The following is a 10,129-nucleotide window of genomic DNA, read 5'->3' as shown; positions in this document are numbered from 1 at the left end:
TTAAAAGGTATTCTGTGGTATGACTCGCACAATTTATATACACATTCTTCTGTATAGATATTGGAGCTGATCCAGTTTTTCATGATTATGAACAAGACGGTAGTGGACATTCTAGAAATCACATTCATATTTCTAGAGTATAGCCCATTTTCAACTCTCCAATAAAAACATGTACCGAATAGCTCTGTTGAATTAACATTAACCAACATTAACCAATTAACATTAACCGATAGGTCTGTTGAATTAACAAAACCAATTAGGTTTGCTGTAAGGTTTAGGGTAGTCATTTTTTTCCCCTTACATTTTGACAGCTTACATTTTATCAAGCAAATGAAATCCTGCAGAGTAGAGGAGGTATGCAAACTTTTTTCATAAAGGGCCAGAAGTAAATATTTTAGGCTTTACCAGCTGAGAGGCAAAATTTAGGCAATTCTTCTACATAAGTACTATAAATTATAACCTTTTAAAAATATTTTTTAAAAATTTACCTCAAGGACCATAAAAAAATTTTTAGGACCCAAACAAAAACAGTGAGTAGAGTTGGCCCATGGGCCACAGTTTGCCTACCTCTTGTTAAAATATAGTCATTCCAAAAATTAATTCCTTCCTTCAAAACCAACACTAAAAAGGGAGTCACTTTCAATAAAGACAAAAATATAATTTGGCTCACGAGAAGAATCAAAGTGAATGTGATAATACTGCTAGGGAAAAATTCTTAGAAAGTGGTCCCCCACCTTAGCTAATTAATACAATGACTTTGGAGAAACCATTTAATCCTATCCTTAAAACCTACAATAAATTTCAGAAAGGCACGGGCTCCTCCCAACAAAGAATTAATTAGACCAGAAATGAGATCCCGTGAAAAAACTGTGTGTTGTTCTCCTGCTTAATGAATCAAATGATTCTGTTCCTGGTTTATTGATTTAAACAGTAGCACGCAAATACAAATAATGAGATCTATTTTCCCCGAACTAAACCTGGCCCAGTTATTTTACATGTCTTTACTGAACTTGAACCAAAGACTGAAAAAAATAATTTCAAGATATTTTCTTAAATGGGGAGAATCAGCCTCGTTTAAAATGTCAGCAAGAATGGGACCAAAATAAAAATCTGTGGTGGCCAACGTGAGCCTTACAAAGGAGCTGTCAATCCTGAAGCACACTGTGTGAGCAGGGTTCTGGAGGAGACCACGGGGTCAGGAAGGCAATTAGACATGGCTTCTGGGCACATTTGTTTCTCTGACCAGCCTTCTCCTAAAGAATTACATGCATACACTTCTCGCACACTTACACACACACACGTGCATTCTTCTATCCTTCTCACACACTTCCCTGTTACATGTGTATACACATGCTAACACATGTGTTCCCTACCCATATCTGCTTTCCTGAATGCATACAGCACACGTGGTTTGCACATACCTACATACACGTGTTTCTTCCCACAGACACCAAATATTTATCTCCCTTTCACACACACGCACACGCCTTGTCACACAAACATTTCTCCTCTCGCAGAGTGTTTCCTGCACAGCCAGCTCATCTCAGACCTCGTTCTAACAGACACACAGTTTCACACAGCTTTGCCCAGATACACGATCATTCTCTCACATATTTTCATATACGTGGATCTTTGCTTATCCCACCACGCGTGCAGATACACACACAGTCCCCTTCCTTTCCTGCTTTGGTACAAAGCGCTTCCATTTGTAATCACATTCATCACGGCTGCCTAAGGAAAATGCCGCGGAGTGGAACTCGATGAACCTTCGAGAAGCCCCCATCTGTGTATGTCAAGCAGTTTAGAATCATTTGATTTCAGCATGCCACTTACAATGGCTTAAGGGTACTTAAAGTCTATTCTCTTCCAGTAATAGTTCTATAACGGGGTTTGTGTTGACTATCACTTTCTGCACAGAAAATGTTTCTCTGGCATAGTAAATGCTTAAATTCAGCTTGCTTCAATTCTCCCAAAATGTGAATGGGCAAGTGCATTGGTTTGTTCAGGTTGCGGTAATAAATAGTACTACAGATGGGCTGGCTTAAACCACAGAAACCCATCACCTGACAGTGCTAGAGGCTGGAAGTCCACAGTCAAGGTGTCAGGAGAGCTGGTCCCTTCTGAAGGCTGTGAGGGACTCTTTTCCGGTGCACTGACTTTGATCTGTAGATGGCTGTCTTCGCCCTCTATGCATCTGTGCCCAAATCTCCTTTCTCCTAAGGATACCAGTCCTTGAACTAGGACGCACTTTAATGAACTTATTTTAGTTTAACTACCTTTGTAGAGACCTTATCTCCAAATAAGGTCACATTCTGAGGTACTGGGGGTTAGGACTTCAGCTTTTGAATTTTTTTTTTAACTCTGTTGTTTATTTATTTGAGAGAGAGAGACGGAGAAAGCACAAGCAGGGGGAAGGGGAGAGAGAGAGGGAAAAAACAGACTCCCCGCTGAGCAGGGGGCCCCATGCAGGCTTGATCCCAGGACCCTGAGATCATGACCCGAGCCGAAGTCAGACGCCTAATCCACTGAGCCACCCAGGTGCCCCTCAATTTGGGAATCGGGAGGGGGACACGGATAAGGAACACAATTCAGCCTGTAACAGCATGATTTGACTCTTTTCTACTGGTGGTTCAGACCAATGATACCAAATTCTTCCTTGATCAGTAGGACATCTGAAACCTGGATGTGGCAGTTGCTCACTTGAAACCTTACACTCGGATCCAAGGATCCAACTGCACGGCCTCTACTCCTCTCCACCTTCATTATAACGGGGATATTGACCTCCCCAAATTCAGAAGTCCTTGTGTTCTATGGACTCCGCAAGGTGAAACTGCTCCTCCTGGTGGTGAAGTCGATACACTTCAGCAACTGAAAAATGGCTTGAAACGCCACTGCTTCTTGGTTGGTGACGGTCAAGTAAGTGATAGATAAACAAAGAAGAGAGTCCCAGGAGCAAAACAAAGTTGGGGCAACCGATATATTTCATGAGTGTAGTGCATTTAAGTAGAAAACATCTAACAGTAAGACATGAATAAACACAGTAAATTGTGCTTGTATAGAAATGCATCTGCCAGGTGTGCAGCCAGATTTAAAAACTACCTTCAGGGACGCCTGGGTGGCTCAGTGGGTTAAGCCTCTGTCTTCAGCTCAGGTCATGATCTCAGGGTCCTGGGATCGAGTCCAGGCTCTCTGCTCAGCAGGGAGGCTGCTTCTCTCTCTCTGTCTGTCTGCCTCTCTGCCTACTTGTGATCTCTGTCTGTCAAATAAATAAATAAAATCTTTAACAAAGAAAAAAGGCCACCTTCAAAATCTCTAATGGCATTTACAGAACGGTACTACATAGAAAGGAAGGCAATGCCATGAATGTAAACATCATCACTGTAGATCGCGGTACCCATCACACTTAACTTCTTCATTCTCTTTTTCTCCAAAGAATACCTCTTGGGAGTTGATTCCTGTAGGAATGTAATGGGATAAAGTACAGTATGTACATTACAAACATGTATAACAAACCTCGATTGTTGTAATGTATCCCCAAATTCATATGTATATCTCACTGACAGGTCAGAGGATTGGCAAACCTTTGCTAGCATCAGCAAAGAAAAATCTGACAGCTGGTAGCTTCTTGATGGATAGCTTCTTTCTATTCAGAAGAACAAGGATGCCTTTGTTGAGAAATGTATTAATCCAGAATGAACAAAGCTATTTCCTAAAGGCCAAGTGAAAATGCACTGGCTTTATCATATTTTTCACACCCTTAGCTCTTGCTAAGGGACCAGTCTGTAGGATGTTTTCCTGTGTTGAAAAAAATCAATAATACGATTATTATTTTGCAAACAAGAGGCAAGGGAAATAGCATAGATGAATCTGTGTGCCTAAAACTTGCTTGCAAGAATACATAAAAAAAAACCCCGGTATAATGACGGCCTCCAGAGATAGGACTTTGCTGCGAAAGGACAGGGTGGGAGGGAGATTTTTCACTGTTTACTCTTTTGTACCTTTGAGGTTTGAGCCATATCAAGGTAACTCTTCAAAAAACTGATTTTTTTAAAGATTTATTTATTTTTGAGAGGGAGAGAGCACGAGCAGGAGGGGCAACGGGAGAGAAAATCTCAGGCAGACTCCTCTGAGTGCAGAGCCTGACCTGGGCCTCAATTCTCATGACCCTGAGATCACAACATGAGCTGAAACCAAGAGTTGGACTGTGGGACCCAATGCCCCCCAAAATTAATTTTTTAAAAATTTAATTTCCTTTGGGGTGCCTGGGTGGCTCAGTGGGTTAAAGCCTCTGCCTTCAGCTCAGGTCATGATCCCAGGGTCCTGGGATTGAGCCCCACATCGGGCTCTTTGCTCAACGGGGAGCTTGCTTTCATTCCTCTCTCTCTACCTGCCTCTCTGCCTACTTGGAGCTCTGTCTTCCAAATAAATAAATAAAATCTTTAAAAAAAAATTCACGTCTTTAAAAAAAATTTAATTTTCCTCAGCCAAAATTTCTCAAAAATTTAAAAATATTCTTTAATTGTTGGTATCATAAGTCTGAAACCAATATGATTAGTCTTTAACATTAGACAACTTCCTTCTCTTTTAGGGAAGGTAGGCTTTATGTTTTTCATTATGTAAATGGTATCTAACTACTTAACAAAAGATTCCAAACTAGTTGATTGTATTTCTTTTTTCTATATAATTAATTCAAATGGATATTTATAATACATATCTCTACATAAAGAAAATACAAGAGGAAAATTCAAAAAATTCATCTGAATTATTACCAGTGAAACTTTGCTATCATAAGATCTTTTTATAAAAAGATTTTATTTATTTGTCTGAGAGAGGGAGAGAGAGAGAGCTCAACAGCAGGCAGAGGGAGAAGCAGACTCCCCTTTGATCAGGGAGCCAATGTGGGACTTGGTTCAAGGACCCTGGGATCATGACCGGTGCTGAAGGCAGATGCTTAACCCACTGAGCCACTGAAGTGATCCCTCGTAAAGATGTTATTTTTTCCAAGTACTATTTGGATGTTTATAATGTTACAGTGCAATGTACCTATTGATGATGGAGAGTTATAGGACACCAGACCAGGGCTCAACAGATAACATCGGGGGAAGAGGCTGGGTGCTAGCCTCATCTGGGGGCTCTGGGAAGGCTTTTGAGGAAATAATGTTTACAGTGGGGATGAGGAGTTTGCTAGAGGAAGCCCCAAAGGGATAAGATTTTAGGAAAAGAAGACAACGCGTGAGAGGACTTCCAGTGAGTCCTGGAACCGAGCAAAGATCCCTGTGGCTGTAGCCAGAGAAGGTGGCGCCACGGATGGCCCCAATGGGGGCGGGAGCGCAGGTCCTGCCCTCCACATGTGTGATGGGGGGAACACAGCCAGGCAGGCAAGCGACCAGTGTGTGTTTGTGTGTGGGGGGGAATACTAACCCTAAGCGTCATACAAGCAATACACTGACAGATTCCAGCGGAGGAGGGATGAGATCACATCTGTGCCTTAGAAAGATTTGGTCAGCAGTGTGAGGTCAACAGTCACCCCCGCCCCCCCCCCCAAAAGGCGGTTGTTTCATTTGACAGTGATGGTGTAGAGTCCGTTGTAGGTGGAGAGATGAAAGATGGGGAAGTGAATTAGGAAGCCGTTATAGTGGCCGGAACAATGGTGATGAGGGGGGCAGCGGGGCGGGGGAATCAGGAGGGAAAAGCTGAAATTCCTGCCCCTTTGTTGCTTTCCATTGGGCTCACTGAGGCGAAAGGCAGTAGATCATCTTTCTCACAGCTCCTTTTTGACAAGCCTTCATGGGGATTTGCCCTTGTGGGTGGATTGGACTGCAGGCTTGCTGTTTTGTTTCCTTTCTGAAGCGGGAGGCAAATACTGTTGCTAAGTGGAGGGACCGAGTCCCCGGGGCTGGGCCGATGCGGACTTCCACGGGGCTAGCGTCCTCTTGGGAGCTCTCTGCAGAGCTTGGCAAATTCTGAACAAAACCTCGGGACAGAGTTAACGGCTCCTCTCTCTGTTCCATCTGATGTCATTTTAGAACCATTTTTAGCCCCTGGACAGGGAGCTTTGAGACTGGACTGGAAGAGTCCCTGTGGAATTGTGAAGTCCGTGTCAGGGTCCAAGATGAGCCTTGGTGTGCAGCACCCCAATACAACAGAGCTCCAGGCATGCTCGCCCCTGGCTTCCGAAGGTAGAGCCCGAGGGTCCTGAAAGTCAAGTCACTCACCGACGAGGGCTAGTCGAGGTGGTTGCAGGACCCACAAGGGCCGAGGTCTGCCGGCCCCTTCTTCCAGGCCACCTTGTCTTTCAACATCTGGCCATCTCGTCTACACTCCTCACCTGCCAAGTGTGTCTCCTGCCAGGGCCTGTCGCCTTCCTAAGTAAGAGTGCACCGATCTGGAGAGGAAAAGGCCAGTTGCGGCCCTGCAGCCTTTGACCGGAGGCAAGTCACTTAACCTCTCGGTTCTGTTTGCCCCCGCCCCACCCGCCGGTGAGAGGAGAGGGTTTTCCTTAAAGGATCCCGGGACCGCTTCCTGCTCTAAGGGTCTCCGACGGTCACACAGAGAACTCACGGGGAACAGCACTCCCTTGCACATTTCTCCTCTGCCCTCTTATGCACCCTTCGTCCTCCGCCAGGAGAGAAACTGCGAGATGACCGTGGACAGCTGCGGAGGTCTCCAGTGTGACCCGCAGCCTCGTGGTGTTTCCTGGATCCTGTCCTCCAGCGCGTCTTACCCGCCCCTCCATCCTCTATAGTGTGGTTGGGACCCTCCTCTCTCCCAGGTCCGCAGTTCCGCCCTCTCCCCTCACTCCCAACGCAGGACCTGGACTTCGCCCACCCTGGACTCCCTCCGCTTCCTGCCAAAAATACCTTCCAAGCTTGTCTGCCTCTGTCCCTACACAGTCGTCCTGTCTGCGGGCGTGGGCTCCTTCGTCCTGTCCCCCTCCCCCCTCCCCCTCCCCCTGTGCTCCACCCCGCCCCCACCCCGTGCCCTCAGGCCGGTCCCCATCACGGCTGGAGGCTTCAACCCTTCCCTTCCTCCCAGCTTCTCCTCATCGAGATTGAGAAATTTAAGTCTCTCCCACTTTAAAAAAAGAGAAAAAGAAGGAAGGAAGGAAGGAAACAACAGGAAAAAAATAAAAAATAGAAGAAAGAAAGAAAAAAGAACAAAGGAAGGAAGAGGGGGAACAGCCACTCTTCGAATCTCTAAAACATTCACCTTCAATCTCCCTGGCTACTCTCTCCCTCTTTTTTTTTTTTTTTTTTTTTAATTTTATTTATTTGAGAGGGAGAGAGAATGAGCAGGAGGGCGACTGCAGAGGGAGAGGGAGGAGACTCCTCGCTGAGCAGGAAGCCCAACCTGGGGCTCTATCCTGGGATCCCAGGACCCCCGGGGTCCTGAACGGAGCCTAAGGCAGTCATTTAACTGAGCCACTCAGGCGCCCCTCCCTGGCTACTCTCTTAGTGGTGTTGTTGTTTAGTTTAAAAACGAAAGCAACACACGCTTAAAGTAAACCGTTGTGATGGTATTTGCCAGCTTCCCCCTGATGTTCTCTGGCTCCTTCCCCCTGCCCTGTCTCCTCCCCGCCTTGCACTTCCTCTGGTGCTCCCTGAGCCAATCTCCTCTATTCCTGGACTTCAAGGACCCAGACCACCACCTTCAATCCAATCCTTCCCTTAAACCCAATCAACCCCAGGCTCTCTGTCCGTCCACCTCTGGAATCTGTCCTTTCCTCCATCTTTACTGACAGACCTGACCACTGGCAGAGTTTAGGCTATCATGAGCTGCCCTGTCAGTGATTACGACGGCCTCCTGTCCACCCCCCCCCCCCCCCGTTTGACTCCTGCTGTTTCTGTCTATGCTGGAGTGAGAGGTGTATGTAGCAAGTTGTAACATCTAACAAATAATTCGGTTACAATGGTGACCTTTGGATTTGTTCTAAATCCTCAATCCTAAAGCACGGGATTAGAAAATTGAAGTTTGCTTCCAGTGCCTGGGGCATCAGGCACTTGAAGAGGGGCTGGAGATCAGTTTCTTCATCTGCAAAATAAAAGACAGGGCTAGACCGGTGCCTTGCAGAGTATGCCCAAATCCTCAGTCTCTGATTCTGTAGGTCTGGGCTAGGGCCAAAAAATGTGCATTCTTAATAATCCCATGTGAGGGCGATGCTGAGGTCCACAGCCACAAAATATCATGGCACTTGGCTGTGTGGGTGGCTCAGTCGGTTAAGTGGCCAACTATTGATTCTGGCTCAGGTCATGGTCTCAGGGACCTGAGATCCAACCTCAAATGGAGCCCCAGGTCGGCTCCGTGCTAAGCATGGAGCCAGCTTAAGCTTCTCCCTCTCCCTCTGCCCCTCCCCTGGGCTCATTCTCTTCCTCTCCCCCACAAAACAGAAACACACACACACACACACACAAACAAAATAGCACAGCACTAGGCGATATCCATACATTTTAGTTTCTTCACCTGTGCTATCCAATAGGGTAACCACTGTTATGTGGCTATTTAATTTACTGTTTGAATTAAACATTCATTTGGAATTCAATTCCTCAGACACACTAGCTGTATTTGAAGAGCTCAAGGGTCACATGTGGCTAGTGGCTGCCATACTGGACAGCACAGAACATTTCCATTGTCACAGAAAGTCCCCTTGGACATGGCCATTTCCTCAGACTTATGGGGAAGAAATTTTACCGCAGAGGGAAAGTAAAGCATCCTTTGACAGGTAAGGTCTTGTGGCATTTCTAATGTACACATTTGCACTTGGCCTATGTTTCAGCCCTGATTTTAAAATCCAAAGATCCAGGATGCCTGGGTTGCTCAGTTGTTAACCATCTGCCTTCAGCTCAGGTCAGGATCCCACTGAGACTGGGACTGAGTCCCGTATGGGGCTCCTTGCTCAGCCGGGAGCCTGCTTCTCCCTCTGCCTACAGCTCTCCCTGCTTGTGCTCTCTTTCTCTCTCTTCCCCTCTCTGACAACTGAATACATAAAATCTTTAAAAATAAATAAATTAAATAAAATCTGAAGGTCTACCATTTTGCCCCAGGAAGCACACACAGCAACAGGACTGGAGATGGGAAATACAGAATTTCTGTGTGGAGAACTGTCTGGGCCCCACCGTGGGGCATGGTGGATGAAGCAAAGGATATGGAGTCTGAAGCCCTGTTGATCCCCACATGGCCTTAGGCAAGGCTCTTATCCTCTTCCAGGTCCTACATTCAATCCGCAAAATATTCTAGAAATATCTACCTCACTGGGAGCTATGTAAAAAAAAAAAAAAAAAAAAAAGCATCTTTAAATACACCAAATTCAGTTCTTTCTTTTCTTCCTCCTCTGTGTTCCCATAGCATGTGATACACGTTTTAGTAGGGTTTCTGTGTTCTAATTATGTGTCTCCCCAGGCTGGAGGCTGTTGGAGCACAAGGTAAGGCCCTAGTGAACTGGCTTCCCCTTCAGCACCTCCTCTATGTCAGGTTCATGCTCAAATGTGTGAACGATGAAGTCTCAGGCGGAAGCCGAGTTACAGGAATCGTGTCTGGAAGGCCGTGCCATTTTTCCAGCTCTCCACAGCTATGTTCACGCGGTCTTCAGCCTGGAGTGCCGGCCACACTCAATCTCACCCACACCCCTCCTTTGCTCACCCAACCCCATCCCTGGCTGGAGAAAATCTAGTCACTCTCCAGTAATCTTCTTAAGGAGTGGCATACCAGAGTAGCTAATCAGCTGTGGAGTCAAATCCTGTCTCTACCACACCCTACCCAGGACCCTGGGTAATTTTTGCAATCTTGTTAATCTTTATTTTCCTAATCTATAAATTGGACAGGAAAACACCTTTCGGTTTTGATATAAGATTTACATGCAAAAAAAAAAATCTATGCAGAACCTTTAGTAGAATGCCAAACATGTAGCAAACAATGGATTATATTTTTTTATTAAAAAAACATTCATTTCTGGTCTCTGGAGCTTGCCTTCCCAGGGACTCTGGTTGGTGAAGGCATATTTTAACAACTCTGGACAATTCTCCATTCTGCAACAAAATTCGGTCTTCTAGAGACTTAGCCCATATGTTATTCTCTATCTCAAGTCATTAATTTAGCAAACTTTTACTGAGCTCTTAATATTTGCCAGGTACTG

This window comes from Mustela nivalis (assembly GCF_964662115.1).
Source record: "Mustela nivalis genome assembly, chromosome: 8".
Classification (NCBI taxonomy): domain Eukaryota; kingdom Metazoa; phylum Chordata; class Mammalia; order Carnivora; family Mustelidae; genus Mustela; species Mustela nivalis.
Note: the sequence above shows the minus strand (reverse complement) of the source record.